This window comes from Ambystoma mexicanum, chromosome 9, assembly GCF_040938575.1.
Source record: "Ambystoma mexicanum isolate Mex_15411 chromosome 9, UKY_AmexF1_1, whole genome shotgun sequence".
NCBI lineage: Eukaryota > Metazoa > Chordata > Amphibia > Caudata > Ambystomatidae > Ambystoma > Ambystoma mexicanum.
Window position 1 is genome coordinate 1,508,033,375 of NC_090931.1, and position 18,067 is coordinate 1,508,051,441.

Below are 18,067 nucleotides of genomic sequence, written 5' to 3' on the forward strand. Positions count from 1 at the left end.
CTCGGGCCAGAGTTGCTGCTGTTGGCAAGCCTTTGAGCGGAATGAAATGCGCCATCTTGGAGAATAAGTCCACGATTACAAGAATCGTATTGTATCCGGAGCATGGAGGTAGATCGGTGATGAAGTCCATAGAAAGCGTATGCCAAGGGTGAGGTGGGATGTCAATAGGGCGTAAGAGGCCTGCTGGTCTTTCCTTTTGACTCTTGTTTTGGGCGCATACTCCACAGGACATTATAAAGTCTCTGATATCTTTTTTCCAAGACGGCCACCAGAAGTAGCGCTTGATCTTTTCTGAGGTCTTGGCCATACCGGGATGTCCTTCCATTAAAGAATCGTGATAACAAGAGATTACTTTTTTCTGTAAATCTGTGCTGGGTAGGTATAATCGTTCTTGGAAATACAATAAGTTGTCCTTTACTGCAAAGTCCTTTCCCTGCAGATGCCAATTCTGTATGTCTGCTGGAGTTACAAGTTGCCTGGCTTTATCCTTAACTTCCTCTATGGATTCTGTGGCGATTACACCCAGAATTCTTTGTTCGGGAATGATTGGTACAGGTTTAGGGTTGATCAAGTGTTCTTCCACTCCCATCCGAGAAAGGGCATCAGCTTTACCGTTTTTTGTACCAGGTCGATAGGTAATTATGAAGTCAAACTCGGCAAAGAATAATGCCCAACGGAGTTGTCTAGAGGATTGGGCTTTTGCGGTTTTCAAATATTGCAGGTTTCGGTGATCCGTAATCACAGTAACGGTGTGTCGGGCCCCCAGCAGATAATGCCGCCAAGCCTTAAAGGCAGACTTGATAGCCAGAAGTTCCTTGTCAGTAATCGTGTAATTGATTTCAGGAGGCGAGAATTTGCGGGACCAAAATGCCACGGGATGCAACTGATTGGTTACCGGGTCCTTTTGTGATAGAACTGCCCCCATGGCAAGGCTTGAAGCATCAGTTTCCACGATGTAGGGGAGTTCGGGGCGAGGGTGTTTTAAGATTGGTGCAGAGATAAATTTAGTCTTCAAATCCTGGAAAGCTTGTTCCGCCTCGGTAGACCATTCAAAACGTTTGTTTTTCTTTAACAAGGCAGTGATGGGCTGGACTATTCGAGAGAATTCGGGGATAAACCTGCGGTAAAAGTTAGCGAAGCCTAACATGCTTTGCACACCTTTTACGGAGGATGGTGATGGCCATTTGAGAACTGCATCGACCTTCTTTGAATCCATACGCACTCCGCCAGGTGATAATATGAATCCCAAGAATTCAACTTCAGTCACGTTGAAAACACATTTTTCCAACTTAGCGAAAAGTTTGTGTTGACGCAATCTTTCGAGGACCATTTTCACGTGTTTCCGATGTTCAGATTCCGATGAAGAATAAACGAGGATGTCGTCAATGTAAACAACAACACACACATCTATGAGCTCTCTGAGGACATAGTTCATAAAATATTGAAAGGCGGCCGGGGCATTACAAAGTCCGAAGGGCATGACCTGATATTCAAATAGCCCATACTTGGTGCGGAAGGCCGTCTTCCATTCATCGCCCTCTTTTACTCGTACCAAGTGGTAAGCTCCTCTAAGATCCAGCTTTGTATATATGCATGCTTTTCTGACTTGGTCCAGGAGTTCAGGGATCAAAGGTAACGGATATCTATTCTTAACGGTGATCTGGTTCAGGGAGCGATAATCTATACAAGTTCTAAGGTCTCCTTCCTTTTTTGGAACGAAGAACAAAGCTGAAGAAGCAGGGGACTTGGAAGGACGAATAAACCCATTTGCCAGGTATTGATCCAGGTATTGTCGAAGGTGAAGGTTCTCAGGCTCGGTGAGGGCATAAATTCTACTACAAGGAGGAGTAGATCCAGGTATCAGGTCGATCTGGCAGTCATAAGACCTATGAGGAGGTAGAGAGTTAGCCTGATCCTTCCGGAAAACATCTTGGTATTCTAGGTATTCGGGAGGTAACTGGGGAGTCTCTGAAGAAATTGCTGCCAGTGCAACACCAGGTGGAGGGTGACAAGTAGAGACACATTCTGGAAACTGGACCGTTCTTGCTCGCCAATCGATCAGTGGATTGTGTTTCTCTAACCAAGGTATTCCTAGAATAATCTGAAACTGAGGGGCCATGATCACATCGAACACAATCTTCTCATGGTGTCCATCTTGACTTACTAGCGTCACTTCTTGAGTGGTATGCGTTACTGGCCCGGAGGCTATCTCCGTACCATCCACCGTAGTAATGATGTCCTTTACAGCCTTGGGACAAAGAGTTAGATTCATCCTCAACACCATTTCATGATCCACATAATTGCCGATGGCACCACTGTCGACGTAAGCTTCAATTGCATGTAATCGATCCGGATTATCAGGGCTGATGAGGACCATAGGTATCACGAAATGCGAGGTCACGGAACTGGTTTTCACGCTCGGCAAGAGGACCTCTATTCTTGTCGGGCGAGGTCGTTTCCCTGCTCAGAGTTTGTAACTTTGGTAACTGCAGCTCCTACTGCCTTCTTGGCAGGTTTCACCGGACAGTCTCGAAGAAAGTGCCCTGAGTTTCCGCAATAGAGGCATAATTGCAACTGTTTTCTCCTTTCCCGCTCCTTTTGTGTTAGAGGACCTTTCAGACCCCCTATTTGCATGGGTTCCCCGGAGTCTACTCCTTTGGAAGGAGTTGGCGGTTTGGAAAATACTCGAGCATCAAACTTGGAACGATCGGCCTTCCTGTTCTGCAGTCTGTGATCTATTTGAACGACTAAGTCTATATAGTCCGAACAATCTTGTGGGGGATTCACTACTTGGGCTAACACATCTTTGAGCTCTCCGCGTAGACCTCTATAAAACAGCGTAATCCTTTTGTCCTCAGGCCAGTGAGTTTCCACTATCAGTCTGTTGAAAGACGCAATATAAGCCAAAAGGTCTTGATTACCTTGTCGCAACGAAAGAAGCTCATTGTCCAAGGCCTGCCCCTGTGAATGTCTTGCGAACAGTTTTTCCATACTGAGCTGAAAAGCTTGAAAATCATGGAGGACCGGATCATCTTGATTTACTAGAGGGATCGACCAGTCTGCCGCATTGCCACTAAGGTACGAAAGCACGAAAGCTACTTTAGCTTGATCAGTTGGAAAGGCTGCTGGCCGGCATAAGAAATGCAACCGGCACTGATTGATAAATACTGCAAACCTCTTTGGGTCACCAGAAAATCGTTCGGGCGGAGCCAGAGGTACATTCCCAGGTAGGTTGATCTGCACTGGATTCATAGAGGATGTAGAAGGAAGATTTCCCCCAGATGCGGGTAACGGGGTCTGTCCGGCTTGTGACTGTAGCAATTGTCTAGCGAGATCATCTGTTCGCTCCTTGGAAATAATCAGTTCCCTTCTTAGAGCGTTCGTTTCCTGACGGGCTGCATGCACTTCTGCCCTTAGTTCCCCAAGTAACTGGGCTAGCTGGTCGGTATCCGAGGTTTCCATAGCGCCTGGACGGGAGTTTTGTGGTAGGCTTTGCGTTCTGTAACGCTCACCTGATTCCCGTAGAGGCGCCGGTCTTGACTGGGCGTATACCGTATCTTCAAAGGTGATGTGTAACACACGGCTGGCTCTTTGGGCTGGACCTCTGTGCACTGTATGTCTGGCTCGAAGGGTAAGATGTCTGCAGATAGAAAATGTGGGATTAATGAACTGGGTTATTGAATGTCTCTCTCTTCTTCCCTTTCTCTTCTCCTGTAGAACCCCAAAGGTTAACGCTCTCACCTTAGGTAAGTGAACGCCGTGCTCTCCATCTGCCTCGAGGCAGGGTGCTGTAACCAGTTTCTTCACTGGATAAGGGGAGCAGGCCTCTTGACTTCAGAGGACTGCTGTCCGTCGTTTACTGCACGAACGGTAAGTTTCGAGTAATTCTAATGTCTTTAAAGTCTTTAGTAATGATGTCTCTTGTTTTGCAGGGTTCCGGCGATGGCGGATGGCGGGCTGAAGTGAGTTGAAGATGGAGCCCGTGTGATGAATAGAAGCGCCTGGAAGCACGTAAGTAAGCGCTTGTTGCCTGCTTCACGTTGCGCTCTAACTGTCTTTTTATTTTGCAGGTACAAGTTCGGGGCGGCTGCAGGGTGCCGGAATACCCACTGGGTTAGATGTGGAAAGGAGTAATGGCACGTGAGTATTAAAGTTCCCCAATGTCTTTAAACGCACCTTGTTTTGTCTTTCAGATGCGGGATGCAGCGCCGAAGGCCTCCGGAGCGTGCAAAGAGTTGGTAAGCTTTTGTCTTTCAGATGCCGGAATGCAGTGTGAAGACCTCCGGAGCGCACAAAGAGTAGGTAAGCCTTTGTCTTTCAGATGCTGGAATGCAGCGCGAGGAGTTGGTGACAGCCGATGGACCAGGTAAGTGAAGAGCTGTCACTGAAGACCGTAATGCTAACCTGTTCTTTCTTGTCTTTATAGGTGTTGCTGAAGACTGGATTCAGAATGGTAAGCCTTTTTCCTTAGGCCCAGGATCAGATGCAGAAGACACGATGAGCGTTCTGCTGCTGAGGATGCAAAATAACGCAAAGCAAGATTCATCCATTGGGTGTGGTTTAAATAGCCTCCTGTAGTGCTTAGGTGTCTCCTTCCACAGCCACGCCTAGGTAAGAAAAGAGTTCCTGCTTTCCAGAAGAGTTCCAGTGTTCTGAATCTAGGGAGTGGCTCCTGCCACACCCAACAGGAAAAGTAGTTCCAAACAGAAGAGGATCAGAGACTCAACTGGCAGGCAAGTAAGCAGCATGGTCTGCTGCAGGTAAGTCCACCCAAGCATTATGAGCCCGGCGCTTCCAGCGCTGGGACTGGGCATATTTATGAGCCTGGTGCCACTGGCGCCAGGACTGGGTCCTAAAGGTCCCAATTGGGACTGGTTTGCACTCGGAACCTGGGTTATGGATCTGCTTCCAAGGGAGTTGGGAAAACCCTGACCTTTTGGAAGCAGAGATCATGACAATGAGCGATAGCCCCTTGAATTCCAACACAGCCAGGACAGATCAGACCGAATGTGTACTGGTCATTTAGTTCTGTTGCACTCAGTGTTTCAGACACCCGATGTACTGCTTGTCTTTGCCCCCTGTTCATCGGCTTGTTACCATCTATCACTGCTCACAGACTTTCTCTCTCAGATTCAGATTTGCCCTGATGAATAGCCGGAACATCTGACAATACTCTGGTATCAGGCTTATTTCCCATGGCACAGGCCATAACATGTTTTCTACAGATCATGAGCACATAAACCATTCTCTAAAGCTCCAGTGTACATGTACTCAGAAGTGCCAGTATTGATGGAAAAATGAATTCAACAAGGGTCCAGTTTGTGGGGGTATCAACAGTGGGTAACTCTACATGGGTCCTGTCTTCTGAGCACAAACTGATTAGACAAGGTATTCTAGACCACAGTTCAAGTAGAAAGGTACAATTCATGAAAGGACTGTATCTGCCCAGGTTGAGTTCCTCCATTGTGGCCCATTTCCCAAATTGGAGCTGCTCTCACTGCTCACTATGATGCTGATTGTTAAGGGAAGAAGTACTAGTAACATTAGCTGCTGTGTTATTGATAGAGTGAGCACACTTTACAGTAATATTAGGGCACAAGGTATATCCCCTCAGGAAATCAGAGATTTAGTCTGAGAATCACTCTGGGCAGAAATAGTGGGTCCGGATATGCCTGGACCCCTTGTTTGGGAAGGTGTTTTTCAAGGACGTTTGATTTTGTGGGATGTTTTAACCCACTTCTGCTCTGCTATGCTGCAGCACTGTGTTATGATGGTGCCAGAAACATCAAAATAGCTGCAAAACCCTGGTGCATGCGAAAAACCTCTGAAAATCGCGCTTTGCAATGCACAAAAAGATGGCTGCCCAATCTGCCACACCTGTTGTCAGTGGTGGAACAGAGATCTCACTCCTGGAATATGTCACTGGGCTCCACAACAAGTGAAAATGGAGTACAGAAGGAAAAAGCAGTGTTTTGCTAAATGAAACCCAAAATATTGCTTTAAATCCCTTTTCTTTGTTCCTGAAACTGCAGAATGGCGGTACAGAACGCCCTCAAACATCCAAAATTCTCATGGGTGCTACAATTCACTTAGTTTAAGAAATCATTGTGAACTTGCAAGGTCCTGAAAAGCTGAAAGCATAAAGAGAGTTCCACAGCAAAAGTGGCCTGTCTGTGGATCTGTCAAAAATCTCTGGGTGCAGTACCCTGGGCCACCTGAATGACAGCTGTCAGGAGCCTGCCTGATTAAACTTTAAACATGTATATAAACTGAAACCAAATGTTTGCAATCTAAAAGGCCTGCTACTGAGAGTAACCTTTGTTGTAATTGTTTTGATCCCATGGTTTAAAATCTTGAATGAGAATTCTAGCTGCTATTTTGAAATCACAAGTTTGTTTTAAGCTAAGGAAAAATGCAACAGAATTAACAATTAAATCAGGCCTGGCTAAAGCTACCAAGCTGGAATAACAGGTTTCCTCACAGAGGGAATGCCTTTCCCTCCAGCAGGAAATCATACCAAAGCGTTAATTATGGGGTTTGGAAAGAACCTGGTCTACAGAGGCATGAGGAACAATGAACAGCTGCTGCTAAGGAAATGTGAGGTGTGATGACATTCGGAAATGGCCTCTGCCAAGAGCAAACAGGGAGGAGGCTGCTTCTGGACTGCAGGGAGACAAAAAGAGGCGGACCCAAACAACCATTTGTGGCTGAACATTAACAAAAATCATTTTTTTAAAAAAGACATAACTTGCCAGTCAAAATTGTGAAAAATGTAAAAGTAACAGATTTGTGAATCTATATTTTGGCTGCACATTTCAAGAGGTGGCAAAATCATGTGACATGTTCTGGAAAGAAATGGCAAGAAATGTGCTTTTACGCAAAATGTATTTCTGCTAGAAGTATTAAACGTTATACACTTATGTTCATGTTAAACGCGCACACTTGTAGAAATTTGCTTAAACATTGGATATTGTGTTCCTGATGAAAAGGGCAACATTCTGTGAAAAGCAGAGACAAGATCCCACAGCTGCAGGGTCTTGAGGAGTAGCCGCTATGGAAAATATGTAATCTGTATATGTGATTGTTAGAGAGGTTGCACATGTGGAAATATGTACTGTGCCAAAAGTAGATTTGGTGTTCCGGGGGCAAGGGGTGGATTCTTGGCCTCATAAAATCACACCATAAAGGTGACACTCTGTTTCTATCCTCCTATCAAGGCAGAGAGTAGACTCTGACCCAATCACCTGTCAAAGGGGCAAGCTTAGGCTAAACCAGCCCACACACCCCCTTTATCATAGCATACATAGAGACAGCTCACCACTTAGAAAAAAAGACAGATTCACTCACTATCCTGATGCTGGCGGAGCACCCTGCTGCTGAACTCTACATCTTCCTTGCTCCAGACTCCAGAAACTTGGCAAAGCAGAAAACCCTTGCATAGCTGAACCATTTTCAGCTAGGCCTCAAATTCCAGAACCAGAACCCCGCAAACCTAAGAGGAAGCATCATATACAGCCGGGCTGCGCTGTACTGCTTGCCTGCTGAAAATAATTATCATCATAACCAAGAAGGGCAGATCCAATCCAGTCCTGTGCCGTGCTGTGACCAGAGTGCATTGCAGATCCAGTCCAGTCCTGTGCCGTGCTGTGACCAGAGCGCCTTGCAGATCCAATCTGATGTGCCCAGCCGTCTTTCCTAAAACCAGATCCAATTCCCTGACCAGAATCTTGACGGTCCAGAATCCCAACGGTTCTGTTTAAAAACATATCTAGTGAGTATCTATAGGAAGAACTGTGTCACTAGCATATGTACCTTGTATAGTCAATCCCTATCTTAAACCCATCCCATCTTGTATTCAGAACCTGTATTGTTAGGAGTATTTTTGAATTGTCTGAACTCTCTATCCAATCCATCCCATCTTCCTCCTGTACTAGTATTGTTAAAACTATCTCTGCACTGATCTTTTCTTATCTGAAGAAGGTGAGTTCTTAGCAGGCAGTTATTCTGATCAAGTTACTGGGCCTCATTACACGGTAGGCGGTGGACCAAGGTGCTATGCCGGTAAAATACCGGCACCGCCTTGGAGGAAAGGGGAATTACCGCCCTATTCCAAGGTTGGCGGGGCAGTGATTCCCGTTCCCCCATTGCCCTTCCCCATTCCCATTTTTGCCCCATAGGGCATAATGGGAATGGGAAAGGTGCTAATTACAGTACCGCAAATTGCGGTACCATAATTAGCACCCTGGTCCCTTTGCGGGTTGGTTTTTAACGCCTGCTAAAAAGCAGGCGTTAAAGTACCAATCCACGAAGGGACCTTGTAGTAAGGCAGTAAGGGTTAACGGTCACCGGTACCATTACCGGTGATCGTTAACCCTTACCGCCTTCCGTGTAATGAAGCCCACTGTGTTCCTGTGGGGTATTCGTTTTGTTCATAGTCATCCTCTAGTGTATGCAACCCATTTGTCATTTTAAAAGCGCATTCCTGTTTTCCATTCTTGCGCCTATCTCTGCTTGTAGCTAACATCCATAGCTATAAATCGCATCTAAACCCGCATTCCAAATCAATATGGTTCTCCCGTGATCGTGATTATCGCGCAGTGAAAAGTTTGCCGCAAATTTTCTTTTTTTACCGAATTTCTTACACGTGTAAAACAGCTTTTGATTGTTTTAAGGTTTCCAATTTGTTTCTTGATAGTAAATCATCGCTTGTCTTTGTGTGCAACTATCCAAAGTGGCTCCCATAAGAATTTATAACAATTTCAGCAATTTTGACCATATTTGGTGTTTTTGCCCAGTCCATTCTAAGATAACTTTAAAATCCATTCTGACAGCTTAACAGTCAATTCTGTTTTTCTCTTGTGTTTGCTGGGGGAAAGTGGGATTGATATTCTGTTTGAATTCTGCCATTCCTGAATACCTGCTCTCTCCTCCTATCTCTTTACATTGCCTATTGGGGATTGAGGGGTCTGCAGGGGGAACCTCTAACCACAGTGCTATTTGATCTGAACACACACACAAAGGTATTATTTCTGTGCTGAATTGTTTTGCTCACTATTACTCCTTGTGTATTAAAGAGATTATTCAGTGTTACATCACCCCATTGGTGATCATTGTGTACCCATTAAAACATAGGGTGATTAAATGGTAAATACATAAATAAATATTTTAACTTTGCAAACCAGCCTGATTCCTGGTTCAGTGTGACCGGGGGTGGGGGGTTCCAGGAGAGGGGCGTGATATGAGTGGTATATCGTTCAGAAAAAGAACTTTTAGACAAAAATAAATAAGGATTTCATTTGTGCACTACATGCTAGGCGTTGACTTGGGTGTGTGCTGGATTGAAATCACTTACAGTTTCCTTACGACTAACAGGACTAAGGGGACGTTTAAATACCACCAAGGAATCTCCTGTCCTTGTTTCGCAGGACAGAGCATCCACCAAAGCAGAGGGTGAATCAGGTGAAGGAGACAAGGCTGGGTAAGCAGGGAAGGAGAAACAGATTAATTGGGATCAAAAGTAACTTCTAAAATATTATCTGAATCTGCACTGTTCATCAAAATCTCATCTACAACTTCGCCAAAATAAACTTGAGCACCCGCTGTTCTCCTGCAATAGTGGAACATAAGGATATAAAAGACTCAATGTTTGCCAAAATAGTGTTCAATGTTATAGATGGAGTTGAGATCTCGACATTTTCTGAAAAGGAGAACTCCCGGGGCATGGTTATGCTCCAAGTTTCACTGGTTGAATCAATATAGGAAGAATCCGAAGAAGATAACAGTCTTTGGAGATCAGGTGTTGCAGATAGTTGGGTGTCAATCATATTATCCAGTCCCAAGGCTGCTGAGATTTGCTGCTGAGATCAGGTGTGGCAGATAGTTGGGTGGCAATCATATTATCCAGTCCCTTGGCTGCTGAGATTTTCTGCTGAGATCATGTGTGGCAGATAGTTGGGTGCCAATCATATTATCCAGTCCCTAGTCTGCTGAGTTTTGCTGCTGAGATCAGGTGTGATATGATATGATATGGCATTTATAACGCGCCTATACACAAGTGTTTCAAGGCGCTATAGTGGGAGATAGTTGGGTGCCAATCATATTATCCAGTCCCTAGGTTACTGAGATTTGCTGCTGAGATCAGGTGTGGCAGATAGTTGGGTGGCAATCATATTATCCAGTCACGTGGCTGCTGAGATTTTCTGCTGAGATCATGTGTGGCAGATAGTTGGGTGCCAATCATATTATCCAGTCCTGTGGATGCTGAGATTTTCTGCTGAGATCATGTGTGGCAGATAGTTGGGTGGCAATCATATTATCCAGTCCTGTGGCTGCTGAGATTTTCTGCTGAGATCATGTGTGGCAGATAGTTGGGTGCCAATCATATTATCCAGTCCCTAGGCTGCTGAGTTTTGCTGCTGAGATCAGGTGTGATATGATATGATATGGCATTTATAACGCGCCTATACACAAGTGTTTCAAGGCGCTATAGTGGGAGATAGTTGGGTGCCAATCATATTATCCAGTCCCTAGGTTACTGAGATTTGCTGCTGAGATCAGGTGTGGCAGATAGTTGGGTGCCAATCATATTATCCAGTCCCTAGGCTGCTGAGATTTGCTGCTGAGATCAGGTGTGATATGATATGATATGGCATTTATAACGCGCCTATACACAAGTGTTTCAAGGCGCGATAGTGGGAGATAGTTGGGTGCCAATCATATTATCCAGTCCCTAGGTTACTGAGATTTTCTGCTGAGATCAGGTGTGGCAGATAGTTGGGTGCCAATCATATTATCCAGTCCCAAGGCTGCTGAGATTTGCTGCTGAGATCATGTGTGGCAGATAGTTGGGTGCCAATCATATTATCCAGTCGTCTGGCTGCTGAGATTTTCTGCTGAGATCACGTGTGGCAGATAGTTGGCTGCCAATCATATTACCCAGCCCCAAGGCTGTTGAGATTTGCTGCTGAGATCAGGTGTGGCAGATAGTTGGGTGCCAATCATATTATCCAGTCCTGTGGTTGCTGAGATTTGCTGCTGAGATCAGGTGTGGCAGATAGTTGGGTGTCAATCATATTATCTAGTCCCAAGGCTGCTGAGATTTGCTGCTGAGATCAGGTGTGGCAGATAGTTGGGTGTCAATCATATTATCCAGTCCCTTGCCTGTTGAGATTTGCTGCTGAGATCAGGTGTGGCAGATAGTTGGGTGGCAATCATATTATCCAGTCCCTTGGCTGCTGAGATTTTCTGCTGAGATCATGTGTGGCAGATAGTTGGGTGCCAATCATATTATCCAGTCCCTAGTCTGCTGAGTTTTGCTGCTGAGATCAGGTGTGATATGATATGATATGGCATTTATAACGCGCCTATACACAAGTGTTTCAAGGCGCTATAGTGGGAGATAGTTGGGTGCCAATCATATTATCCAGTCCCTAGGTTACTGAGATTTGCTGCTGAGATCAGGTGTGGCAGATAGTTGGGTGGCAATCATATTATCCAGTCACGTGGCTGCTGAGATTTTCTGCTGAGATCATGTGTGGCAGATAGTTGGGTGCCAATCATATTATCCAGTCCTGTGGATGCTGAGATTTTCTGCTGAGATCATGTGTGGCAGATAGTTGGGTGGCAATCATATTATCCAGTCCTGTGGCTGCTGAGATTTTCTGCTGAGATCATGTGTGGCAGATAGTTGGGTGCCAATCATATTATCCAGTCCCTAGGCTGCTGAGTTTTGCTGCTGAGATCAGGTGTGATATGATATGATATGGCATTTATAACGCGCCTATACACAAGTGTTTCAAGGCGCTATAGTGGGAGATAGTTGGGTGCCAATCATATTATCCAGTCCCTAGGTTACTGAGATTTGCTGCTGAGATCAGGTGTGGCAGATAGTTGGGTGCCAATCATATTATCCAGTCCCTAGGCTGCTGAGATTTGCTGCTGAGATCAGGTGTGATATGATATGATATGGCATTTATAACGCGCCTATACACAAGTGTTTCAAGGCGCGATAGTGGGAGATAGTTGGGTGCCAATCATATTATCCAGTCCCTAGGTTACTGAGATTTTCTGCTGAGATCAGGTGTGGCAGATAGTTGGGTGCCAATCATATTATCCAGTCCCAAGGCTGCTGAGATTTGCTGCTGAGATCATGTGTGGCAGATAGTTGGGTGCCAATCATATTATCCAGTCGTCTGGCTGCTGAGATTTTCTGCTGAGATCACGTGTGGCAGATAGTTGGCTGCCAATCATATTACCCAGCCCCAAGGCTGCTGAGATTTGCTGCTGAGATCAGGTGTGGCAGATAGTTGGGTGCCAATCATATTATCCAGTCGTCTGGCTGCTGAGATTTGCTGCTGAGATCATGTGTGGCAGATAGTTGGGTGCCAATCATATTATCCAGTCCCTAGGTTACTGAGATCTGCTGCTGAGATCAGGTGTGGCAGATAGTTGGGTGCCAATCATATTATCCAGTCCCAAGGCTGCTGAGATTTGCTGCTGAGATCATGTGTGGCAGATAGTTGGGTGCCAATCATATTATCCAGTCGTCTGGCTGCTGAGATTTGCTGCTGAGATCATGTGTGGCAGATAGTTGGGTGCCAATCATATTACCCAGTCCCAAGCCTGCTGAGATTTGCTGCTGAGATCAGGTGTGGCAGATAGTTGGGTGCCAATCATATTATCCAGTCGTCTGGCTGCTAAGATTTGCTGCTGAGATCATGTGTGGAAGATAGTTGGGTGCCAATCATATTATCCAGTCTCTAGGCTACTGAGATTTGCTGCTGAGATCAGGCGTGGCAGATAGTTTGGTGCCAATCATATTATCCAGTCCCGTGGCTGCTGAGATTTGCTGCTGCATGCCTCCCAGGGAATGCCTCTGCAGTCCGATACACATTTTTAGCAATGAGTTATTGTTGTCAATGGGAGGCAAACTAGTGGATGATTTCTCATTAGGAGAGACCTGTATGATAGATTGCGGAGCGGGAGTGATTGCTCCCGTTGCTGGCACAATTTCTGGTGTAATAGTGGCAAAAAAGCCCGGGATCTGAGATTGCCTCCCTGAATCCTGTTTTTCTTTTTTTATAAGTGATGAAGGGGACGTAAATTAATTCACAGTAGTCAGAGTATGTGTTCTTTTGCCCCCCTGCCGTGCCGCACTTCACAGAGTGTACTTCCATTGTCGTGTCATATTCATGATTTAAAGAATCCGAAGTACATGTAACATACACACAATGAGTCAGCAAGAAAAATTGTGGACAGCCTATAAGGCGAGACACTTTAGCCAACGGCAAAGCGGATGATAGTTCTGTAGGAGTGGACAGAGTTAAAGGGCTAGGAGCCTGCTATCAGAACACACTCCCCATAACTCAGTTAGTGATGCACAAAAGCAAAACAAGTTCATAAACAGCAGCAGTGCGCTATACCTGAAGCTTGATATGATATGATATGATATGGTATGGCATTTGTAACGCGCCTATACACAAGTGTTTAAAGGCGCGACGAGGCAGGGAGGGGGGAAAAGGGGGGAAGACAGACAACGATCCTACTAGGCCAGGTGTCATTCAGATCGCGCAAGTGCAGGGGTAGGGGGAAAGGAAAAAGTGCAAGGGGAAGGGGAGAGGGGGAAGTGCTGAACAGGGTAAGTAGAATACAAAATAAATAAATAAATAAATAGGGCCAGCTGGTGGCAAGTGCAAGGCAAGTGCAGACAAGTGCTGGGAGGGGGGGCTGTAGGGATGAAGAGACAGTCCCGCAGTGCAGGGGTTGCCAGGGAGGCAGTGCAAGTGGAGAGTGGCTGGACCAAGGACCGAGGTCGGTGAGAGTGGCCCAGGTGCAGGTTCAGTGCAGATTCAGTGAAGAATTTAGCTGGGGAGAGGGAGAGAGAAAGCAGAAGCAAAGAGGAAGGTTTTGAGGTGCTTCCGGAACCGAAGATGGTTCTCCTCAAGTTTCAGGGAGGCAGGAAGGCTGTTCCAGAGGGAGGCCCCTGCCGCAGAGAGAGATCTACCCCCAGCTCGTTGCTTCGAGAAGCGGCTGACCCTGAGGGAGTTGGAGACAGATGAGCGAAGGGCTCGGGAAGGAAGATATTTAGGAAGAGAGAGTTGAAGGTATTTAGGCCCCAGAAGGCCTTGTGGACAATGCAGAGGGTTTTGAACTTAATCCTCGCGGCCACAGGGAGCCAGTGTAGAGATTTCAGTCCTGGAGAGATACGGTCACTGGGCTTGAGGCCAAGGACAAGTCTCGCAGTCCTGTTCTGGATGAGTTGCAGAGGGCGGAGAGTGGAGGCAGGCAGATTAAGACAGAGGCTGTTACAGTAGTCCAGCTTCGAGAGAACAAGGGCTCTGGAGACCGTGAGCTTCTGGGGGAAGGAGAGGAAGGGAAGAATACCTCTGAGGAAGTGCAGCTGGTAGTGTGACTTCTTAGAGACGTCAGATATATGAGGAGAGAAGGAGAGTGTGGAGTCGAAGATGACCCAGAGGTTTTTTGCCTTGCAAGTAGGAGCAGGAAGCGGGCCAAGAGAGGCTGGCCAGAGCGCTGCAGGGAAGGAGGGAGTGGGTGTGCCGATGAGTAGAATCTCAGTCTTACTGGCATTAAGGCAGAGGTCATTGGCGGCACACCATTCCTGGATAGCAGACAGGCAGTTGGAGATGAGGGAAGGAGAGGAGGAGGCCGAGGGTGGCCTGAAAAGGAGCTGGGTATCGCCCGCATAGCACTGAAAGGAGAAGCTTATAGTACTCAACACCAAAGTGGAGAAAAGGAGAGTAGTGGCTCCCAGTCAAGGAAAGGATCAACTTCAAAATCCTCCCCCTCACTCACAAATGCATCAATCTCTCCGGCCTGTCCTACCTATCAGAAACCATATCCAGAAACATCTCTGTCCGCCCCAAAAGAAGCCACTACTCCAACCAACTCCACGTACCCACCATAAAAAGAGCTAACGCTGGTGGCATTAGCTTCCCCCACATAGAGCCCAAACTATGGAATGCCCTACCCAATGCACTCAGAGCTGACCCCTCTCTGTACTCCTTTCGCAAATCCCTCAAAACCACGCTATTCACATAGCATCGCACAACACCCCTAGCCCCTGCACCCCATTGCACCCCTTCCCTGTGAATCTCCTCCCCTCACTGCTAATGCAACTTCTATGTAACTCCAAGATAAAGTTAAATGTAATTGTTTTGTAACCATGAAGCTTTCCTCCCATTGTAACCAGCAATGCATATCTGTAACAGCGCCACGATGCCCACGGGCTGCTGTGCGCTTTAAAAATATGAATAAATAAATAAATAGATAAAGGAGGGTAGAAATAGAAGAGAGTCTGAAGAGGTGAGAAGTAGTTGTGTGGAATTTGAGATGCGAGTGTGAGCCATTGCTTGCTCACTATTCACTACCTACCACTGTAAAGCGCCTCGTTAAGGTATGGCTCTGCTCTAGGCTCCTATTACTTAATTACAATATTTCTGATAGAGGTGTTCAGCTTTCGGTTCAGTAAATGCAAAATACAAAAATCAGCTTTGCATTGATGGCAACTGGCCCCATGGACAAAAGGTCACCTCCAGACAGTGCTGTTTAATTAGACAACGGTGCAGTGCATGATGTGATGTTTAGCACTACAGGCCCATCTTTAATGGGACACGTGAAGCTAACTCTCCCAGAATCCAATGCGTTCTTGGCTAAAAGGCCCGGGATGGCTGACGGGGCGCTCCATTTCACGGGGTCAGTCGGCAGGAATGACCCTTAACCTCAATAATACCTCGCCAGAGGCAACTCACCTCATCCGGGCCCTGTCCAGGCATTTCTCCCCAGTGACCTTGGTTAGACGCCACTCCTGTGATATTAAGGGGTGATGGATTCCCCCAGTGATTTTGTGTGGGTTTCTCTGCAGTGACCTTTGATGGTTATGCACAGGGATCTTGGCGGTCTGGGGGGGGGGGGGTGGAGGGAGGGTGCTCTCCTATTACAGGATAATGCAGAAGTGGCCGGGACAGGAAACCCATCAACTGAGGCTGTGCAGAACAAGAAACACAATCAACAGAATGCGCGATAGTAATCAGTAGCACATGCGCAGTAAATGACACCACATCACTAGCGCATGCGCAGGGAAGCTTTCAGCACTAAAAAACAAAGCTCTACTCTGCACTTTTTTTAAAATGTTCGTAATAATTTAATTTATAATATCCTACAATGCTTCAGCAGCTGTTGTTTCACTTTTTAACGTGTTTGAATGTACCAACATGGTACCTGTAAGATCTACTGTCATGCAGCATCTGGCATGCTGTGTCACGTGTCACAGATCATGCTCCTCCCACTTCTCTCAGGAGGTCCCAAAGCCAACAGTGACAGGTGTTCAGGAGAAAAAGGATGTACCCTCATCAGCCAGAGATCAGTTAAGGTCTCTCACAAGGTGGTCTTACTTTTTGGGGTGATCTCTCCATTGACAGCTATAGATTAAAAAGGGGATTGGCAGGTTAGGGAACTGTAGTGCGGGTGTCACCCACCAAAAGTGGGTGAGTGACAGCTTTGTGTTCATTGGGCAGCTCACCCTGGGCGCATGCCTACTTTCCCTTCTTGAATAACTCAGGAGTCATTATTCTGGTGTCCCGGGAGGATAGCTCAGCAGCAATGTGCTTGCCTTGGAAGCAAGACGACACGAACCCCGGGTCCACGCTTAGAAACCTTTGGGTATTTAAGCGCATTATAAATACGCAACTAAGAAAAAAAATAAAAATTACGAAAAAAATAAAAAACTATTCCTGTAACAGCGCCTCAATGCCCACGGGCTATGTGAGCGCTTTAAAAACAAAAATGCCAACCCCTGGATTTTACAGTCAACAGTCCCTGCCAGCTGGCCACACCTCGCACATCATCTGGGTGGGTCGAGCAAAATTCCTGCCGATGGCAACAAAGAAACACCTGCGGCTGTAGCGCGAAGGCTCCGCGCTGCAATAACGCATTCCGGGCGGTTAGAGAAAATGTTTCCCGCTAACGGCAATGGTCAAAGCAGATTGAAAGCAGCGGGCAGTGGAGGCACTGTCCTCCCGCTTAAGACCACAGCCCAGCAGTATCGGGTGACAGAGCGTGTACGCACCCCGTTCTCCTCACCTTCCGGGCGGTTGGAGAGGGTCTTCTCCCGCCTATGGACGCACCCACTTGTCAGCGGCAGATTAAGGCGCAAAAGCCTTCCCTGCTACAGCATCAGTCGCATGTGGCGGGAAAACGGCCCACCTACTGGCGAGCTGCTCATCGTCAGCGGGTGGGAGCACAGAAGCTCTCTGCTGCCACAGTCCTCAAGGTAGGACAAACACCATCCTCGTTCACCCACGGCAATGGCAGGACGCACGCCGAGAAGACGACCGGAGGGGAGAGATAGAAAGGAGGGCCCACGTTGCACATAGCAAACCACAGCACAGGATAAATCCCCACCTACAATCAGTTCAGTGCAGTGCACATTGAACATTAAGGGAGTGGGACATAACGTGGCACACCCAGCACAAGACAGACGACACGCTCACCACCTGGAAGACGGATTCAAGCCCAAACGTTGAGCCTGACCCATTTCACTACGAACAAAGCAGCCAAATACGACATTAGGGGACGATTCACTGACTGTACAAATAACACCTGCCCGTGTGCTGCCTCCAAGAATGTCTGACAGTTTGCTATCTCAGTTGTCATCCAATTTTGACCTAAGTGACACCAGCACCTTAGGACCAAGGTGGAAGAGGTGGTTGAGGGACTTCAAGGAATGCCTCAGAGCAGTTGGCTCCATTGATGATGAGAAGAAACACAGCTTACTGACTCATGCAGTAGACTCAAAGGTAAGAGACATAGTGGACGAGCTTCCAGAAGGGGACACGGATACATACATCAACCTGAAGACAACCCTCACAGACTATTTCACACCACACAGAAATGTGGACTATGAAAGACAGATTTTTCACACCACCAAACAGAACAAGGGCGAAACCATGGACGCATTCGTGATCAGACTAAGAGTAAAAATGAAATACTGCGACTTCAACATGTACTCCAACAAAGAAGCACTCCGCTCACAGATCACCATCGGATGCGA

The 18,067-nt window shown here is 46.7% G+C and overlaps 1 pseudogene; it reads right to left on the reverse strand.

Moving 5' to 3' along the window:
- LOC138487545 (zinc finger protein 271-like) overlaps nucleotides 1-15,919 on the reverse strand; it is a 75,505-nt pseudogene extending 59,586 nt beyond the window's left edge.
- Between the last annotated feature and the right edge of the window lie 2,148 nt (nucleotides 15,920-18,067).